Source organism: Budorcas taxicolor, chromosome 8 (assembly GCF_023091745.1).
Source record: "Budorcas taxicolor isolate Tak-1 chromosome 8, Takin1.1, whole genome shotgun sequence".
Taxonomy (NCBI): Eukaryota; Metazoa; Chordata; class Mammalia; order Artiodactyla; family Bovidae; genus Budorcas; species Budorcas taxicolor.
The window spans coordinates 105,176,396-105,197,761 of record NC_068917.1 but is presented as its reverse complement, the minus strand read 5'-3'; the positions used below and the strand labels follow the sequence as shown (position 1 = coordinate 105,197,761).

General features: G+C 39.3%; 1 protein-coding gene across 2 annotated transcripts in view; it reads right to left on the bottom strand.

Annotated features, from left to right (window-relative positions):
• SNX30 (sorting nexin family member 30) overlaps positions 1 to 20,154 on the bottom strand; it is a 255,807-nt gene extending 235,653 nt beyond the window's left edge. For both annotated transcript variants that reach the window (XM_052644584.1, XM_052644585.1), the window contains exons 1-2: positions 20,098 to 20,154; positions 905 to 958 (exon numbers count right to left, since the gene is read on the bottom strand). The gene's annotated coding sequence lies outside the window, so the exon portion shown is untranslated. The remainder of the gene's footprint in view (positions 1 to 904; positions 959 to 20,097) is intronic.
• Between the last annotated feature and the right edge of the window lie 1,212 nt (positions 20,155 to 21,366).

Genomic DNA, 21,366 nt, shown 5'->3' with positions numbered 1-21,366 from the left:
GTGTATCTTTTCTGATTTATAGCTTTATCAGAACTATAAGCATGTATTTTATGTATACACATACTTAAGTAACATTATGATAAAAAATAACTTAAACTAGCACTAGGTATAAAGAAGATTCATGAAAATATTTTTTTCAAAAGTTTGAACGAAATTTTTTGTAGAAAAAAAATGGTATAAAAAAAATTGTCACTTTTCCAAAGCCTGACAAAGTGGGCTACCAGTCAAACACTGTGAATATCTAGTTGGCTTTCACTTGACTTTGGTTATAACAATCACCCCACAGTTGTTGCAGTCTCTCTCTTTATGAGGTAGTGAACCTTTCAAAGGATCTGTTATTTTAACACCATTAAATGTGGTGGTAGTTTAGCTGCTAAGTCGCTAGTCAGTAAGTCCAACTAGGGCAACTCCATTAACTGTAGTCTACCAGGCGCCTCCATCCATGGGATTTCTCAGGCAAGAATACTGGAGTAGGCTGCCATTTCCTTCTCCGGGGGATCTTCCCAATCAGGGACTGAATCCGAGTCTCCTGTGTTGCAGGCGGATTCTTAACCAGTGAGCCATCTGGGAAGCCAATATATTAAATACTTAGGAATAAATCCAAGACTTTCATACTGAAAACTACAAAACGCTACTGAGAGAAATTAAACATGACCTAAATAAATAGAGATATATACCATGTTTGTAGATTGGGAGATTACAATATTCCTAGGATCAATTCAAAATCAATCAATTCAGGATCAATTCAATCCTGAAGTGATCTACACATTCAATAGAATCCCAATGAAAATTCTACCTGACATTTCAAGTAGAAAATGCCAAGCTGATTCTAAAATTTACATGGAAATACAAATAGCTTAGGATAAGCAAAATTCCAAGAATAAAGTTGGAAGACTCACTCTACCTGATTTCAAGACTTAAAATGATTTCCAGCTCAGTAATCAAGATCATGGGGGTACTGACAAAAGAAAAGACACATACATCAATGGAACTGAGTAAGTATCTAAAAACAGACCCACACATATTTGGTCAACTGATTTTTGACAAAACTGTAAAGATAATTCAATAGGAAAGGAAAATCTTTCCAACAAATAGTGTTAGATCAACTGGATATCAATTTTTTAAAAAATCAACCTTCAGTTACACTACACATAAAAATCAACTCAAAATGGATCAGAGATCTAAATCTAAAACCTAAAACTAGAAAACTCTGAGAAGAAATCATAGACCAACTTTGTAAACTTGGAGTAGGCAAAAGTTTCTTCGGATGCAAAAAGCACTAGCCATAAAAAATTTCTAGTAAGTTTTACTACATCAGTTGTTAATGGAATGTAACTATTAGGCCTTAGCAGGGATAGAGAAGAGATCCATTAAACTTAAACACACTTAACACAGTTACTTCTTTCAAGAGTTCCCCTGAGTAACATTCAATGCAAAGGAAACTTGGGTATGGTCTAAAAAGTTCTGATGATGTCACTAAACTAACAGATCAGTGACTTAAAAACCCAGAAATAAAAGAAAATAAAACAAAAAATGGGAAGTACTGGCTCTTTAAAAACAAAAAAACAGAAATAAGGTTACTCTGTGTTTTCTTATTTACTGAGGATGACATAGCTTTCTATTTTGTTTGCCCACTAACTAGGACTCTTCGAACCTAAGAAGTAGATCACATAAGCTTAATTTTTCCATATTCCCATTAAAGGATACAATTTATTATATACGTTAAATATGGAAAACTACTTAAACAACAGAGATTTTACAAAAAAAAAATCTGAAGAAAAAAGCTACAACATTAATGTACAATAGTGTGCAGAAAGGAGGTACAACTTAAAACAGAGTAAAGGATACAGGGTATTTACTGCTATTGAGGCCTACAATGTGCTTTCCAAATTTAAAATACATCTATTGTTTTAAAACTTTTACATGTAAATTATATAAATTAATACAGACATTAAAAGTGGACTTAAAAATAAAGAATTTGGAGAATATAATACTTGCTTTTACTTTTAATATAGTATATTTATTAATTTTCAAATGTCACAAGTACCATGTAACTATTATGTAATTTCTGGAAATAGATAAATCTCAAAGATACTTTGTACATAGTAATTTTGAAAATCACACTAAAAATATTTTAATTATATACCATGAATGTTTAACCTACATTTCATTTATATTTCAATTCAGTACATATCTACTGAATACTTATAAGCTAAACACTGGAGTAAGTTGTATCCCCTTCCAAATATATATTTTAGTCCTAACTCCCACTACCTCAGAATCATCTTACTTGGAAATAGGGTCATTGCAGATGACAGTTGAGAAACAGTTAAGTTTCGATGAGGTCATAGAGAGGTAGCATAAGCCCCTAATCTGACATGACTGGTGTCCTTGTAAGAAGACAGATACATATGGAGAAAGCCATGTGACAGTGAAGGCAGAGATTGCTGTTACGCAGCAGCAAGCCAAGGGATACCAAAACCTGCTAGCAAGCCACCAGAAAGAAGATGGAAGAGCAAAGAGTCCCTGTAGTTTTCAAAAGGAACGTGGTCCTGCCAGCATCTTGGTTTGGGACTTCTAGCCTCCAGAACTGTGGGACAATAAATGTGGGTTTTTTCAATGCCACCCAGTTTGTGGTACTTTGCTAGGCAGCCCTGAGAAACTAATGCACACTGTGTGAACCATTCAAAAAAAATACACAAAACTAGTGTTCCTAACTTCTAGAAGTTCAGAGTTTAATAGCACACTATGTAAGTCAATTAATTAATAGACTATAATACAATGTAAGTAAATGTTTCAAGTATGGGGATAATGATTAATTCTACTTCTTGGCTGAGGAATGCAAAGGAAGTCAGGATTTGCTTCCCAAAAGAGATTCTACACAAAGGCACAGTGACTTGCAACAATATGGTGATTTTAAGGAACTATAAGGATTCAGTTGTGACTTCCCTGGTGGCTCAGACAGTAAAGTGTCTGCCTACAATGCGGGAGACCTGGGTTCAATCCCTGGGTTGGGAAGATCCCCTGGAGAAGGAGATGGCAACCCACTCCAGTATTCTTGCCTGGAAAATCCCATGGACGGAGGAGGCTGGTTGGCTACTGTCCGTGGACTCGCAAAGAGTCGGACACGACTGAGTGACTTCACTATCTACTACTATCTATCTATAAGGATTCAGTTATTACTGGCTTGTGATATATAAGATGAAAACAATGGAAAAAGATTAAACTGCAGAATAATGCAGGGGCAAAAGCATGATGATCAAAGAGCTTGAGAGTTTACCTTGTGAAGGACCTAAACCAGAAAGAAATATATGGGCGAAACTTGTATAAAGATCATTTCTGAGGTAGATTAAAAGGTAGCAAGGGGCAGAGGAGGCTAATCTTAGAAGTCTAAACCAGAAGCCTAAGGAATTAAAAACAAAGAGAAAGAGAGTACAGATCTGTTAGAAGATAACAGGCAGCAACTGGGGATGAACTGCTTTTGAGGAACAAGGGTGAAAAGAGACGCTAGAATAATTTCCAGGTTTCTATCCTGAGGGCCAGCTAGAATAGATCTGTTCTCAGTCAAGACAAATATCAGAAGAGGAAGAGTAAATGTTTAGGTTAGAAGTGATGATCTGTTCCATTTCCTTTAAAAAGTAATAGACTCAGGAATCACTGATATTAATAGCATAACATGAACAATCTATGCAATTTACACATAAAAATCTCCCAATTTATCTCCCAGGTAGACAAGTATGCCTTTCTATGAAGAGAATATACCTTATCTGACTTTGCAACCTGAGTTAAGGTAATTTGAAAACTGAAAACCATTTCAGTTGACTTTTAAAGTCATTTTAGTCAGGTTTCTTGGGTGAGAGTATAAAATATGTGCCTTCAGAGAGATTCACTGTTCACTGAACTTACTTCTCTGAGCCAAATGCAAAACGTCACCTGTATCAATTAAGCATTGTGAAGCACTGGCTGCATCCTAGAAAGAAAAGGGTGATACACAGTCTGCATCGTCACAGAGCTTAGTCCAGAGGCCAGCCAAACGATAAAACAAGAAACTGCACAAGGGTAGTAACTGCTACAAAGAGACAGAACATGGTGTTACAGGAACACAAGGCTTGGGCATCTAATCTGGATCAAGACGAGTCAAGAAAAGTTACCTAATGATGTGCAAGCTGCGTACAGAGGGGTGCATAGAAGCTAGTGGGGTGAGAGGCAGGAAAAGCGTCCCATTTGAAGGTTCAGAAAACACAGAGAAGAACGATGTTTGAGAAAATGGAATTTGTTCAGTACGGCTGAATCGAAGAATCTGAGGAGGGATCCACAAGGAGTGAAGAATGTGCAAGAAGCATCTGAAAAAACAGGTAAGGGCCAGTTCAAGAAGATTTTCTAGACTATGTAAAAAACAAAACAAAACGACTTTGGGCTTTATTATAGAGATGATAAAAAAGTATTCTACGATTACAAGAAAGTGACTTTTGAATCATCATTCTGGTAATAGTTGGAAGTGGGCCAAGCTGGAGATAAGGATCCAGATAGGAGAGAGAATGCAATAATTCAGGTAAGATATAATGGTAACCCACCCTGGATAGTGGTAGGAGGGATTTTATGAGAATGACAGATTTGAAAACCAAGTTAAGATGCAGAAGATGAAAGATCAGATTTGGGGGGCAGAAGGAAGGAAGAACTTGGCCACTGAGAAAAAGTTTGGTTTATGCCACGTTACTTTGAGGTGCTTTTAAAGGGAGGTATCAGATAAACAACTGAATATACATATAGTTCAGTTCAGTTGCTTAGTTGTGTCTGACTCTTTGCGATCCCATGGACTGTAGCACATCAGGCCTCCCTGTCCATCACCAACTCCGAGAGTTTATTCAAACCTATGTCCATTGAGTCCGTGATGCCATCCGACCATCTCATCCTCTGTCGTCCCCTTCTCTTCTAGCCTTCAATCTTTCCGAGCATCAGGGTCAGTTTCCCAGCAAATGAGTCAGTTCTTCACATCAGATGGCCAAAGTACTGGAGTTTCAGCTTCAGCATCAGTCCTTCCAATGAATATTCAGGACTGATTTCCTTTAGGATGGCCTGGTTGGATCTCCTTGCAGTCCAAGGGACTCTCCAGACACTTCTCCAGCACTACAGTTCAAAAGCATCAATTCTTCTGTGTTCAGCTTTCTTTATAATCCAACTCTCACATCCATACATGACTACTGAAAAAACCATAGCTTTGACTAAACGGACCTTTGTTGGCAAAGTAATGTCTCTGCTTTTTAGTATGCTGTCTGAACTTTAGTCTCTGCTTTTTAGTATGCTGTCTAAACTTAAGTATGTTGGTCATAACTTTCCTTCCAAGGAGCAAGCATCTTTAATTTCATGGCTGCAGTCACCATCTGCAGTGATTTTGGAGCCCAAAAAAATACAGTCTCTCACTGTTTCCACTGTTTCCCCATCTATTTCCCATGAAGTGATGGGACTGGATGTCATGATCTTAGTTTTCTAAATGTTGAGCTTTAAGCCAATTTTTTCACTCTCCTCTTTCATTTTCATCAAGAGGCTCTTTAGTTCTCTTTGCTTTCTGCCATAAGGGTGGTGTCATTTGAGTATCTGAGGTTACTGATATTTCTCCCAGCAATCTTGATTCCAGCTTGTGCTTCTTCCAGCCCAGTGTTTCTCATGATATACTCTGCATATAAGTTAAATAAGAAGGGTGACAACATACAGCCTTGACATACCTGTCTCCCCATTTGGAACCAGTCTGTTGTTCCATGTCCAGTCCTAACTGTTGCTTCCTGACCTGCATACAGATTTCTCAAGAGGCAGGTCAGGTGGTCTGGGATTCCCATCTCGTGAAGAATTTCCCACAGTTTGTTGTGATCCACACAGTCAAAGGCTCTGGCACAGTCAATAAAGCAGAAGTAGATGTTTTTCTGGAATTCTCTTGCTTTTTCGATGATCCAACAGATGTTGGCAATTTGATCTCTGGTTCCTCTACCTTCTCTAAAACCAGCTTGAACATCCGAAGTTCACGGTTCATGTAGTGTTAAAGCCTAGCTTGGAGAATTTTGAGCATTACTTTGCTAGCATGTGAGATGAGTGCAACTGTGTGATTGTTTAAGCATTCTTTGGCACTGCCTTTCTTAGGGATTGGAATAAAAACTGACCATTTCCAGTCCTGCGGCCACACAGTTTTCCAAATGTGCTCGCATACTGAGTGCAGCACTTTCACAGCATCATTTTTTAGGATTTGAAATAGCACAACTGGAATTCCATCACCTCCACTACCTTTGTTTGTAGTGATGCTTCCTAAGGCCCACTTGACTTCTCATTCCAGGATGTCTGGCACTAGGCGTGTGATCACACCATTGTGATTATCTGGGTCGCGAAGCTCTTTTTTGTATAGTTCTTCTGTGTATTTTTGCCACCTCTTCTTCATATCTTCTGCTTCTGTTAGGTCCATACCATTTCTATACTTTATACATATAGATCAGTATCAAAAGATGGATAAAAGGAATGATGTAAAGTATTTATGAACATTTTTCCACAATCACAATATAGAGGATAAAAACTGGACATACAAAATGACATTAGCATTAGCCTGGTGAACTCTGAACTCAAGGATTTTGAGTTCATTTAGGGATTTACTTAAATTTGGTCTTGGTGCTGGGGAAAAAGACGGGGGAGCGGTCACTTTGGCAATTGATGGCTAATTTTCCTTTATCTCAGTAGTGCACATTCCCTCCCCAGTTTCTACTTCTTTATGCAGGAATTCAAGATGAAAGGGAATTAAATGCATGACCTTAAACTGACACTGCAGAAACACCATCTGACAAGCGTCAATGTTGAGATTACCTGAGAGATGAGACGCAGCAAATCAAAATAAGGATTACAGGAAGACAGATACAAAAGGAAGTTGAGGTCACTCAGGTGCAAAGCAAAGAATCAGCAACATTCTCCAGTGACTAATGTAGATAAAGGGATTTCTAAGTCTCCCAAAAAGCACCTCACTGGTAGAAGTTGTGGATAAGTCTGGTTAAGTGAAGGTCACATCAAACTTTCTAGAAATCCAACTACCCTCGTCCAAAACCAATCTTACATTAAAAAAAAAAAAAAAACTAAAGTAGTTGTGTACACAGACTATTCTGGAAGTGTACAAAGGGACATATCATGTAGGCTGGGATAGCGCAGGGGTTAAGAGCAGGCACTCCACTGCCAGATCCCTGAGTGTGCATGGTGACTCTACCACTTGCTAGCTACTGACCTTGGGCAAGTTACTTCACTTCTCTGCACCTCAGTTACCTGATCTGTAAAATGACAGTAAGAATAGCATCAACCTCAGGGACTTCCCTGGTGGTCCAGTGGTTAAGACTCGGTGCTTTCACTGCAGAGGGTGTGGGTTTGATCCCTAGTCCGGAAAACTAAGATTCCACATGCCTCACAGCATGGCCAATGAAAAAAGAACACCACCAACTTCGTACTGTTATTGTGAGGATTAAACTTTTCATACTATAAAACACTCAGAACAATTACTTGACAACTGTTCAACTGAAATTAGGGGCTTTCCCCCCCATTTTGGTGGTCTGAATATTGCACAGAGAACATGAGATACAGCGCCATACACTCATGGAAGGATGAGATCAAAAAAACAACAAAAAAAAAACACTACAGCACGGTATGCTTGGTCAAGAATGAGCTCCTCATTTAACTTTCTCAGACTCTTCAGATTAACACAGACCCATCAAAGTTCATTCCTAAATTCAGAGCAGCAACACAGAACAAGGTTCAGTTACCCTGACATCGCTGGGAGTCATGCAAATAGATCCTTAGACTCGATACAGGACTTACTCTGCAGCTACCTTAAAAGTTCAGTCCCAGGGTTTCTAAAGAGCAATCTTCTGGACTTTCCTTTATCTACCAATACTGAATGACCTTAGGCCACCAGGCACTAGGAATACTAGTGAGCAAGACAGTCATACTCTGTCACTATACAAAGCTCAGGGTAGCAGGGTGAGAGGGGACAAACAACTAATCATACATGAAATATTTCTGTTGCAATTGTGATAAAAATTTTGCAAAGTCATATATATTGAGTGCTCAGTTCAGTTCAGTTCAGTCGCTCAGTTGTGTCTGACTCTTTGCGATCCCATGAATTGCAGCATGCCAGGCCTCTCTGTCTATCACCAGCTGCCGGAGTTCATGCAGACTCACATCCATCGAGTCAGTGATGCCATCCAGCCATCTCATCCTCTGTCATCCCCTTCTCCTCCTGCCCCCAATCCCTCCCAGCATCAGAGTCTTTTCCAATGAGTCAACTCTTCGCATGAGGTGGCCAAAGTACTGGAGTTTCAGCTTGGTCATCATTCCTTCCAAAGAAATCCCAGGGCTGATCTCCTTCAGAATGGACTGTTGTATCTCCCTGCAGTCCAAGGGACTCTCAATAGTTTCCTCCAACACCACAGTTCAAAAGCATCAATTCTTTGGCACTCAGCCTTCTTCACAGTCCAACTCTCACATCCATACATGACCCCTGGAAAAACCATAGCCTTGACTAGACAGACCTTTGTTGGCAAAGTAATGTCTCTGCTTTTGAATATGCTATCTAGGTTGGTCATAACTTTCCTTCCAAGGAGTAAGCGTCTTTTAATTTCATGGACGCAATTGCCATCGGCAGTGATTTTGGAGCCCCCAAAGATAAAGTCAGCCACTGTGTCCACTGTTTCTTCATCTATGTCCCATGAAGTGATGGGACCAGATGCCAGGATCTTAAGTATTCTGAATGTTGGGCTTTAAGCCAACTTTTTCACTCTCCTCTTTCACTTTCATCAAGAGGCAAGTTCCTCTTCACTTTGTGCCATAAGGGTGGTGTCATCTGCATATCTGAGGTTATTGATATTTCTCTCAGCAATCTTGATTTCAGCTTGTGCTTCTTCCAGCCCAGCGTTTCTCATGATATACTCTGCATATAAGCTAAATAAACAGGGTGACAATATATAGCCTTGATATTGAGTGCTAACAGAGCGTAAAACCAGAGAAACTTGTTCTAGTCTGTGAAATCAGTGAAAGCTTCCCTGAGAAAGTGGGATCTAAACTAAGAGCTGAAGGATTAGTATGAATTCATAGATGAAGGTGGAGGGGGCAAAAAGAAAGAAGAGATTACCAGGCAGAAGGATAAGCATAAGCAAAGGTCCTAAGAAAGGTTCTGAAATCCCCCCTTATAAAACCACCCTTAGCAACTACCCTGCCACATCCTAGAACACCACAGAGGGTCAGGCTAATAGACGCAGCAATGTGAAGTAGTTCTTACCCAACCCATTCCACCATAGTTCACCTACTTCCTCCTAACAAATGCTGTTTACCGTCTCTTTGACTCTTTTAGTTTTAAGTCCTAACTTAAAACACACATTTATATCATACAAGCCAGTTACGCCTTTAGCAGGAAAATAAGTAATTTAAAAAATAATTTTAAATAAAATTTCTACTCTTATGAAAAATAAATACCTCAACCTTAGTCAATAATTTGGTACTGATAGTATATCAAAAATGCTTTAAAAATATTAATGTATCTAAAATACTTACCCATTAAAAAGCTCCAAATTCTTGATCACTCCCAATTATTCATGATTTTAATTTCTGCAGTTTATACTAAGCATAAGTGTCTACTACTATTAGAAAAGGACTAAAATTAATTACAATTACAATGGCATTCCATTCATTCAAAATGTTCCCTGTGTTGACTAGTAGTATTACTCAGTGGCATTTTTAAAGTGGCTTTCCCATCAATGAACATGATTTGAGAAGATGATTCAGGCTTTACAGCCCACTCAAAGAAGCACAGTAAACAGAAAAACTGAAATTCTATCTCAAAGTGACTGATGTTAACAATTCTAAAGCTGTCTTTAAATTCACACGGCCTCATCCTCCTGACAGATTGAAGAATCTGTCCTAGAAGCTGAAAATACAGCCCCGTCTTGGTAAGCGAGGTAAAGGAAGGCTGACACCTGATTTCAGAGAACACTGTGCAAGAACCCGCTGCTCTACTGACCACTGGAACTGCTCTGACCAAGGTCACCAGTAACCCCATGTCAACGACTTCAGCCGACACTCCTCGGTTCTCTCATTTAGCTTCTCAGTGGCTCTCAGAGCTGTTCCCCACCTTACTAGAAACTCTAATTTTCCTTGGATTCCATGATACTGCCTTGTTACTTTCTAAGTTTTCTTTGCTGGGATGCATCATCTTTTTTTTCACCTTTAAAATTATAATTTATCAGTGGTCCTAGCATTCTTCTTGTATTACTCACTTACCAGATGATGCTTTCATCCATCCCTACAAATCTGGTTATTAGGTACATACCCTGATAATTAGCATCCAAATTCATACTGCAATCAATGGCATTACCATCCCTTCACTGGATGAAGTCCAAACCCGACAAGTCACCTTTGACTCCAATATGTTCTTCACATCTCTATGTAGGAAAAAATGGGAACAGTGATAGACTTTATTTTCCTGGGTTCCAAAATAACTGTGGACGGTGACTGAAGCCATGAAACTAAAAGACGCTTGCTCCCTGAAAGGAAGTGATGACAAACCTAGACAGCATATTAAAAAGTAGAGATATCATTTTGCCAACAAAGGTCTGTCTAGTCAAAGTTAACAGTTTTTCCATTAGTCATGTAGGAATATGAGAGTTGGACCATAAAGAAGGCTAAGTGCCAAAGAATTGATGCTTTTGAACTGCGGTGTTGGAGAAGACTCCTGAGAGTCCCTGGGACTACAAGAAGATCAAACCAGTCAATCCTAAAGGAAATCAGTCCTGAATATTCATTGGAAGGACTGATGCTGAAGCTGAAACTCTAATACTTTGGTCACCTGTTGCAAAGAGCTGACTCACTGGAAAAGACCGTGAAGCTGGGAAAGATTGAGGGCAGAAAGAGAAGAGAATGAGAGAGGATGAGATGGTTGGATTGTATCACCAACTCAATGGACATGAGTTTGAGCAAACTCCAGGAGACAGTGAAGGACAGGGAGGTCTGCGTGCTGTACAGTCCGTGGGGTTACAAGGAGTCTGACACAACTGAGCGCTGAACTGAACTGAATTCTATGCAGAGGAACCTCCACGCCTGGTTCAATTCTAAGACCTCACCTCTGGCCACTTGTTTCCAAAACTACTAGATTTTACAAAGCTTCTAGTTTATATTACTGCTATACTTCTAAAGCTTGTAATAAAAGATGAAACATTCAGACAAAGACCTATTTTCTTTATGCATAGTAGATAAATCTTAAACATTTAAATGTGGTAGTAAGTTATTTAATAAGTGTAGATATAATTACATAATATACAGCTATATATATAGCTATGTAATACATAAATTAGTTCTTATATCTTAACTGATTCTTAGGAAGGCAGGACAGGTCTTTCTTATTATCGTGAAATATTTGCTCCTGGGAATGAGATTGTGAAACTACTATATATATCTTATTAACAGTCCCTCCATTCTGACTTCCATTTTTAAGAAAGAAGATGATGAGTACTGAAAGGGTAATAATTGTTTCAGATGAGATGGTGAATAAGTGACAGGAACTGAGAATGTGAGTAACCTATTTTTGTTCACAAAGCTAAATATTTTAGAAACTCTGGAAAAGGTTTAATAGGTATCATGATGACTTGAATTTCAGGGCACTGGTAACAGGACTAAATCCTCCAATTTAAGACCATAGCATTCATCTGTGTAAATACTCAGAGAAAGAGACCATTTCCCTAAGAAATGCAAATGAATTTAAAAATTCATATGGTTTTGGTTGAGAATTATGATCCCTTTGCAAAAGCACAAAAATTCCCTTGCTTTCGAATATATTTCTATAGTTTATATTCTGATTCACTGCTCTATGTATCTATTTGACAATACTGAATCATTTAAAATCCCAGTAGCTGAATATGTTCTTATATTTGGGAAGACAAATCCCTCTTTGTTACCCTTACATTTCTAAAGTTTTTTCTGATTCTTAATTTTATGGCCAAGTTGACAAATTACCATGTTAAATGTTTGTTCCTAGTAAGCTTTTAACTATGTTAAAAATGTGTTCTGGGTTTCTTAATTAAAGGATGTTGGATTTTATCAAGTATTTACTCAACTATACATGCGATCTTTTTCCTTTTTTACATCATAAGTTACATGTAGAGATTTCTCAGTCTTGACCAACCCTGCATTTCTGCCCCTCCTCCTCAGTTTCTGTCATTATACCACCTCTCAGGTGATGGTCCTGGACCCTGTATCCACACCAGGCTCAGTGTGCTCCCCAACCCCCTGGCCCATCAGAAAGGGATGATGTGCTGCAGCGCTGCAAATGGTACTCAAGCTTGATGCCAACTTGAGCTCTTGCATCATTCAGTAAGAGATAGCTCGTCCCTTGCACTTTCACAGCTGCATCCATTTCTCCATAACCCCAGGTGCTAGAGAAGGAAGATTTTCCTTGTTTCAAATTTAGTACTAATTCTCCAAGCCAGGCTTCAGCAATATGTGAACCGTGAACTTCCAGATGTTCAAGCTGGTTTTAGAAAAGGCAGAGGAACCAGAGGTCTTGAAAAAGCCAGAGAGTTCCAGAAAAACATCTATTTCTGCTTTATTGACTATGCCAAAGCCTTTGACTGTGTGGATCACAATCAACTGTGGAAAATTCTGAAAGAGATGGGAATACCAGACCAGCTGACCTGCCTCTTGAGAAACCTATATGCAGGTCAGGAAGCAATAGTTAGAATTGGACATGGAACAACAGACTGGTTCCAAATAGGAAAAGGAGTACGTCAAGGCTGTGTATTATCACCCTGCTTATTTAACTTATATGCAGAGTACATTATGAGAAACGCTGGGCTGGAAGAAGCACAAGCTGGAATCAAGATTGCTGGGAGAAATATCAATAACCTCAGATATGCAGATGCCACTACCCTTATGGCAGAAAGTGAAGAGAAACTAAAGAGCCTCTTGATGAAAGTGAAAGAGGAGAGTGAAAAAGTTGGCTTAAAGCTCAACATTCAGAAAATGAAGATCATGGCATCTGGTCCCATCACTTCATGGGAAATAGATGGGGAACAGTGGAAACAGTGTCAGACTTTATTTTTGGGGGCTCCAAAATCACTGCAGATGGTGACTGCAGCCATGAAATTAAAAGACGCTTACTCCTTGGAAGGAAAGTTATGACCAACCTAGATAGCATATTCAAAAGCAGAGACATTACTTTGCCAACAAAGGTCTGTCTAGTCAAGGCTATGGTTTTTCCAGGGGTCATGTATGGATGTGAGAGTTGGACTGTGAAGAAGGCTGAGTGCCAAAGAATTGATGCTTTCGAACTGTGGTGTTGGAGAAGACTCTTGAGAGTCGCAAGGAGATCCAACCAGTCCATTCTAAAGGAGATCACCCCGGGTGTTCTTTGGAAGGAATGATGCTAAAGCTGAAACTCCAGTACTTCGGCCACCTCATGTGAAGAGTTGACCCACTGGAAAAGACTCTGATGCTGGGAGGGATTGGGGGCAGGAGGAGAAGGGGACGACAGAGGATGAGATGGCTGGATGGCATCACCAACTCGATGGACATGAATTTGAGTGAACTCCGTGAGTTGATGATGGGCAGGGAGGCCTGGCATGCTGCGATTCATGGGATCGCAAAGAGTCAGACACAACTGGGTGACTGAACTGAACTGAACTGAACTCACCCATGCTGATAATTTTTTGGTAATCATCTCTACATTATAACATACTAGAACATTAAGCATCACTGTTTCATGAGGATGTGGGGCGGGCCGGGGGAGAAGTCCAGTGATTTCTGATTTACAGACTTCTCAGGCTAAGAGTGACTGCTTCATGTGATGACTCTGGTTGACTTGGCGCCTGTGGGCTGGCAATCTGTTTCTATACTCGCATTCATGTTAGGTCTATAAACGCTAAGAATGAAGTACTCTGAACACAGTGTGAGCAGACAAGGTATTAGAAACTGGGAAACTTGTGAAGGCTTAAAAACAAAAGCCTCTGTCATTCTGCCAAACTTTTAAAAGTATGACAACTTAAAGAAACACATTCTGTGGCATTTCTGTGAGGAGCATTCACTTACTTTGGGCCCGGAGTGAATTAATGAGCTAAATTCTCTAAAAAATTATTGAGCATTCACTCACTATTCTCACGAAGTCCTCACAAGAGTCCTCATTATCCAGTTACATTAACCATGACCCTATAATCATGAGACTGTGAAGAGAAGCAAAAGTTGTCATAACACAAATACTCATCAACGAACTGACCAGTCCTCACTCCCTCTCTTAATACTAGAACCTACTTCTGGGAACCTCTTTACGTCACTCTCTCATTTTCGGACATGGCAAATACCTGACCACATAAATGCCCCCAAAGCGAAAGCGCTAGTCACTCAGTCATGTCTAACTCTTTGCAATGCCATGGACTGTAGCCTGCCATGGCTCCTCTGTCCATGGAATTCTCCAGGCAAGAATACTGGAGTGGATAGCCACTACCTTCTCTAGGGGATCTTCCCAACCCAGGAATCAAACCCAGGTCTCTGCATCACAGGCAAATTCTTTACTATCTGAGCCACGAGGGAAACCCACATAAAAGCAGGATGAATGTAAACTGAAATTACAAACGTTTCCAAAAATGCATGATTTGAACAAGTTGCTGAAAAATGCTGGAGAACTACTTTAATCACATGCAAAACCATTTTTACAAATTAATGTCTGGCAGACTCAGACAGTTAGCAAACGTGGAGAATTCTCAAAGATGATACAGTAGATATTTCAAAAAAGAGTGAATTAAATCTGGTACTAAGAGAGGCCCTTAGGGAAACTGAAGAAACCAAGGACATTTCTGCAAAAACATCCCTTTTCCTGACCTGGCTCCGTGAAATGAAACTGGCGAAGCACACTGGCTTGTGCTCTTATATAATTTTGTCAGAAAAGCATGCCCCTCAAATGATCGTTCCAGCTACTTGTTCATTCTAAGGGTTAGCACAGAGCTTCAGTTATATAAATTGTGTTACATAAAAGATCAAAAAAAAATTATTAATTTAGGTTTTTCCCCCAAGTTGAAGCCTGTATAATAAAGAAAAGTGTTAAAAAGGAAAGATTCTAATTACATGCTGGAACATGGAAAGAAATTCTAATTACATGCTACAACATGGATGAACCTTAAAGATACTATGCTAAGCGAAATAAGTCAGTCACAAAAGGACCAATACTATATAATTCCACTTATATGAGTTATCTGAAACAATCAAATTCAAAGAGACAGGAAGTTGAATAGCAATAACCTGGGGCTGAGGGAGACTCGAATGGGGAGTAACCATTTAATAGGTACATATAATTCAATTTAATATAATTTCAATTTCAGATAAGAAAGTTTTGGAGATGAACAGGGGTGTTTTGACTGCGTAACAATGTCCAATGTGAATATACTCAATACCACTGAACTGTACACTCAAAATGGTAAATTTTATCATAATTTTTTAAAAATTATACTAAATCAGGAATAAAACATAATTTCCTTAAACCTTAAAGAAAACAAAAAAAAACAAACAAAAAAGCCCATGCAGTAAAAGGTTAATTCAGCAGGCTGCTGCTGCTAAGTCGCTTCAGTCGTGTCTGATTCTGTGCGACCCCATAGACGGCAGCCCACCAGGCTCCGCCGTCCCTGGGATTCTCCAGGCAAGAACACTGGAGTGGGTTGCCATCACCTTCTCCAATGCATGAAAGTGAAAAGTGAAAGTGAAGTCGCTCAGTTGTGTCCGACTGTTAACGACCCCGTGGACTGCAGCCTACCAGGCTCCTCCGTCCATGGGATTTTCCAGCCAAGAGTACTGGAGTGGGGTGCCATTGCCTTTTCCAATTCATCAGGCTAGGGTTGCTCAAACACTGTACATTCAATGAAAGGAGAATTAACCCTTTACCAACTTCTGGGAGATAACCCCTAAATTCCTGGAATACCCTGCCTGATAAAGAGCGTTTTGTATGCCTGAGACTTTGGGCCACAATATATATTCTGACCTATGCATGGTTTCTCCTCGACTTCACCCACCTGCCTTTTCCCTTAGCTGGCTTTAATCTATATTCTTTCACCGCAGTAAATGGTAACAATGAGTCTAAGAGCTTTCTGAGTTCTGTGATTCCCAGAAAGTCATCAACCCTGGGAGTGGTCTTGAGGACCACTCAAGACAAAGCTCCCATCAAGTCCTCTCACTAGCTACTATAAAATTTTTGTCCCTAATTTAAGCAGGTGAACATTAATGCCCTTTCAGTGCCAATTATCCTCAGCTAACAAAGACCTCCCTTACACAGCCTCATGAATAATCCTTAGTAGATGGGTAACCAAGAAGAGTTCAGACATGACAGAATAGCTGTTCTCAGTCACAGTGTTTTACCACGGTATCTACTGATAAACAGATTTGTTACTAGTTATAAAGTACTAGAGTTGTATAGACTGTTTACCTGTCAGCGAATTTACCCTAGTGTGTATTCAGGGTTTGCCTAGTAAAATCACTCTCTATCAGTCTCCAAAAAGCCAAGGAGAAGACATTCCAATTTTCTCAACATGGCTTTTTGAGGCATGTGGATGGGCCCTACTAGTGAGGCTTACTGCTCTAACCTAATTCATTCCCATTCAAAGGCTGAGCTCCAGCCATATTCATTCATTCTTGTTTCTAGCTGTGGTATCTTAACTAACTTCATATATTTACAAACACTGCTCTATTTTTTTTTTTTTTTGCCTAACTAAACATCATCCTACTCAATCTTTGCAGCTTGTGAGGTTTTTCACCCATCAGCACTACTGACATTTGGACAGGAGAATGCTTTGTTGTGGTGACTGTTCTGTGCACAGGATCCTTGTGCATAGGATCTATGTATAGCATCCTTGGCCTCCACCCACTAGAACTGAGTAGCACACTCCCTCCCACTCAAGTTGAGACAAACAAAAATATCTCCAGACATTGTCAAATGCTTTCTTCTCTCCCAATTCCATGAGAATCAATGATATAGAGGTATTTCTTCAACCCTGTTCCCCCCACCCAAAGGCTCTGTACGTGCCACTTCACTGGCTCCTCTGGGACTTGATGTTACCCTACTTAAATGTCCACCTCTGTTAGAGTGTTAACAGAAGTGGCTTTTCAAATCCACTCTCTGAGCATGATTTTATTCATTACACTTTCTGCTCTGAGCCCAGTGCCAGGCACATAATGAGGCCTCAACAAATACTTAGACTAACTAAATGGATAGGGTTGGGATATGCAGTGTCAGAATTATAGGGAGGAAACAATGTTGAGTAAAGGCAAGAAGGTGGGAAGTTCAAGATGTACACAAAAGAGCAAATATTTTCATTTGCTTGAGAATGGAGTAGGTAAGGAACATGGCAGAAGGAGTTAAGAAAAAGAAAAATAGATTCAATTAACATGGAGAGTTACAAAGGCCAAGCTAAAGAGCCTGAACCTTACTGGGAAGAAGAAAGCAGGGGACTGAAACTGATGCTATTTGCTATAGTCCCTTCCACGTGACAGTCCCTTGGACCGCAAGAAGATCAAACCAGTCAATCCAAGAGGAAATCAACTCTGAATATTCATTGGAAGGACTGATGCTGAAGCTGAAGCTCTGATACTTTGGCCACCTGATACAAAGAGCTGACTCACTGGAAAAGACCCTGATGCTGGGAAAGACTGAGGGCAGGAGAATAGGGCAGCAGAGGATGAGATGGTTAGATCGCATAACCGACTCAATGGAGATGAATTTGAGCAAACTCAGGGAGACAGTGAAGGACAGAGGAACCTGGCGGGCTAGTCCATGGGGTTGCAAAGAGTCAGACATGGGTGAACTGAGCATGCATGACATCTGACATTGAGAGGGTTCTAAATTAATTTGCCAAAAAACTATTCACTAGGAGCCAATTCATAAACAGATCAATTCACTAAGTGTACCAAATTTATACTTTCACTCTTTGAAGATTCCAGTGAAATTTCAGTATTTGCTTTAGTATTTAGTATTTGCTGCTTTGAAGCAAAGCAAAGCATTTTAAGAACTATTTAATTTACAAAAAAAAAAGCAAGAGCTATAGAGTGGTTTAGTTTTCTTATGAATATATTCTTAACAAATATATTCACTAAAAGTGAATATATTCTTTATAAGATTATATTCATGAATATACCCTCCTCATGAATATATTCACGAATATATTCTTCTTTGCCCTACTGGGAAAACGTTTTAACGCAGGTTAAAAATTAATGAATACCAATATATTCATGAACATTTTCATAAGTTTATATTCATATTCATGAGCTATGTTCTTGACCATACTGGGGCATTTTTGAACCTGGTTTAAAGTTTAATGAATATCAACACTATTCATTAAGATGATATTCATATTTCATCAGATGATTTCATATATTCATATTCATGGCCTGTACTCTTGACCATAATGGGAAGTTTTGAGTTCAGTTTAAAATGTAATGAATATCAATAGATTTGTTAAGAATATATTCATAAGACTATAATCATATTCATTGTATATATTCAAGAAGACTATTATTTCTCAAGGCAACTAACCTATCCAACGTTTTAACCTATGACAAAATGAACATTCCTTTAAACAGTGCCAAGAATATATGTTTTTATTGGTGAATTGGCATGCTTCCCTCTAGAAGGGCTTTTATCTCCAAGCATACATTAGCCCTAGGATTTACCCAATGAAACCTATTTGGGCATGCACCGGTACTATCCCAGTATTTCTTGGATCTCTCTGCTTTTCTTCTTTTACTCTAACACTCTATATTGACTTGGCATACATTCAGGACGAACAGGATTTTTTTTTGCCTGAATGTCAGAACTTCTAGCAATCCTATCAGCTGATTACTCCTCTCTGCCTTCATTAATCATTTCTGTTCTACTTTTTAGAATTGTTATTCATCAGTTTTTTTTCCATTTAATTCTCTGATTTGATTGTTCTTTACTTAACTAAAAATTTAACTGTTAGAAGAAAATTTCATTAATCCAATAAACAGTATTTATTCCAAAACATAAAATCTTAAAACTAGAACAAGAGATTGCCATCAAAAATTAGAAATTAATAGTCTAATCATCATTATCATTCAAACTGCTCAAAATGTGCTAGCCTACCTCTACAATACAAGGACACAGTAAGAAGATGCCTGTGAATGAGAAGGAGAGATCTCATTAGACTTCAGATCAGCCGGTGCCATGACTCTGGACTTCCCAGCCTCCAGGATTAGCACCCCAAAGTTAATGTCTTTTTATGATTAAAAATGTTCTGGAGAGCAGCCAAGATGGAGGAGTAGAAGGACCCTAAGCTCACCTCTTCTCATGAGAACACCAAAATCACAATCTGCAGAACAACCATCATTATTAGAAGAGACTGAAATCCACCAGAAAAGATCCTCTACAACAAAAGACATAAAGACAAAATCACTAACAGGAGGGGCGGACTCACGATATAATCAAACCCCAGACGCCCTCAGTGGGCGACCCAGAAACTAGAGAATAATTATATTAAAGAGGTTTTCCTGCAGGAGTGAGAGTTCTGAGACCCACAGTTAGGCCCCTGACTGTGTGGGATCCGGCACCAGAAAGAGGCGCCCCCAGAGCATCTGGCTCTGAAGGCCAGCAGGGGGTGACTGCAGGAGCGCCACAGGATTGGGAGCTTGAACACATTATCTTAATGGTCCATGGATGGACCTTGAAAACATTATCTCAAGTGAAATAAGTCACTTATAGGACTGACAATGAAGTGAAAGTGTTAGTCATTCAGTCGTGTCCGACTCCTTGTGACCCCATGGACTGTAGCTCGGCAGGTTCCTCTGACCACAAAACTCTCTAGGCCAGAATACTGGAGTGAGTAGCCAGTCCCTTCTCCAGATCATCCTGACCCAGGGACTGAACCCCGGTCTCCCACAATGCAGGCAGATTCTTTATCGTCTGAGCCACCAGGGAAGCGTACATATCACTCTTACATGAAATGGGCAGAGTAGGCAAACCTATAAAGACAGAATGTAGACTACTGTTTGCTTACAAACAGGAGTGAGTTTGAGGGGAAACTGAAAGTAAACACTAATACATACCAGGTTTCTTTTCAGGGTGATAAAAATGTTCTCATTGATTGAGAGCGATCGGATTGCAGAATTCTACGAATATGTGAAAAACCATTGCGTAATTAGCTTAAATGGGCATATCTATAGTATGTGAAATATAACTGAAAGTTATTAAAAACAAATTAGTTACAGTGATATCAACTGACATCTTTTTTAAAGGTGTTCCCCAAAGTATGCTTATATAAGGAAAGCAAGATGCAGAAAAATGTGCATATAATTTCATCTCTGTAAAACAAGACAAAATTGCACATATGAATATACGTGTATGTGTAATTATATGAGCATGGAATAAATATGGAAGGCTACATACTAGGATGTCAGTATGAGTTACCCAGGTAGGGGGTGCTAATGCGAGGAGACGGTAACAGGAGGGTAAGGGAGCAGTCGCCGTGCAACAGATGGTCTGTTCAGACAAACTGTGCTTAAAAAGAAAGCCACGACGTGCCATGTCTGCAACTTACTTTCAAATGGTTCAGGGAGAAAGTACGCATGGGCTTATGCACACAATTTCATATATACACGTGTATATACACATACACATAAAGACGGATCAAGTCAACATGACCACAAGTTAACAATCGTTTTTTATTATATGATATATAGTTATATCTCAATTTTGAAATAATTTTTGGAATAGCTAGGTTTTATTGCAATGTTTTTGAAGCGCTACTCCAAGGGCCATTATTACGAAAAGAAACACTGCAGTTTTGTAGTTTTTTTATCATTTTTGTGTATGACCAATCCCGTTATGAAGAATTCATGGGCATTCTACTAAAAGGTACATTCCGCTATCAAGACACAGGACAAGCTGACACCACACACCGGCACACCAGCAGACTGGAGGAACTAATACCCCTCACATCATGAAATGAGGGTACTACTAGAATGCAGACCCCAGTTTTGATGTTGCAATCCTAACTGCAGAGCCGAGTTACCAAATGCTGTGGGAATGACACCACTATTTTATATATGAATCAGAATCTTCTATTAAAACACCCCAGGAGGCAACCAAGGAAATAATCACTCCAGTCTTTCTTCTCTTGCATGTCAAAATATTTCCTAGTGGCACACAAGTGTCTTATGGAAAAGAAGAAATCTTCTTCTGGCTTAAAGCCAAAATAATGTTCCTTTGAATGTATCTTTAAACATAAACTTGGAAAGAAAAGTATGATATACTTTTTTTTTTAAGGTTTTACAAAAAGAGAAGATTGTAAATGCATTTGCCTTTGTGTTCAGTTC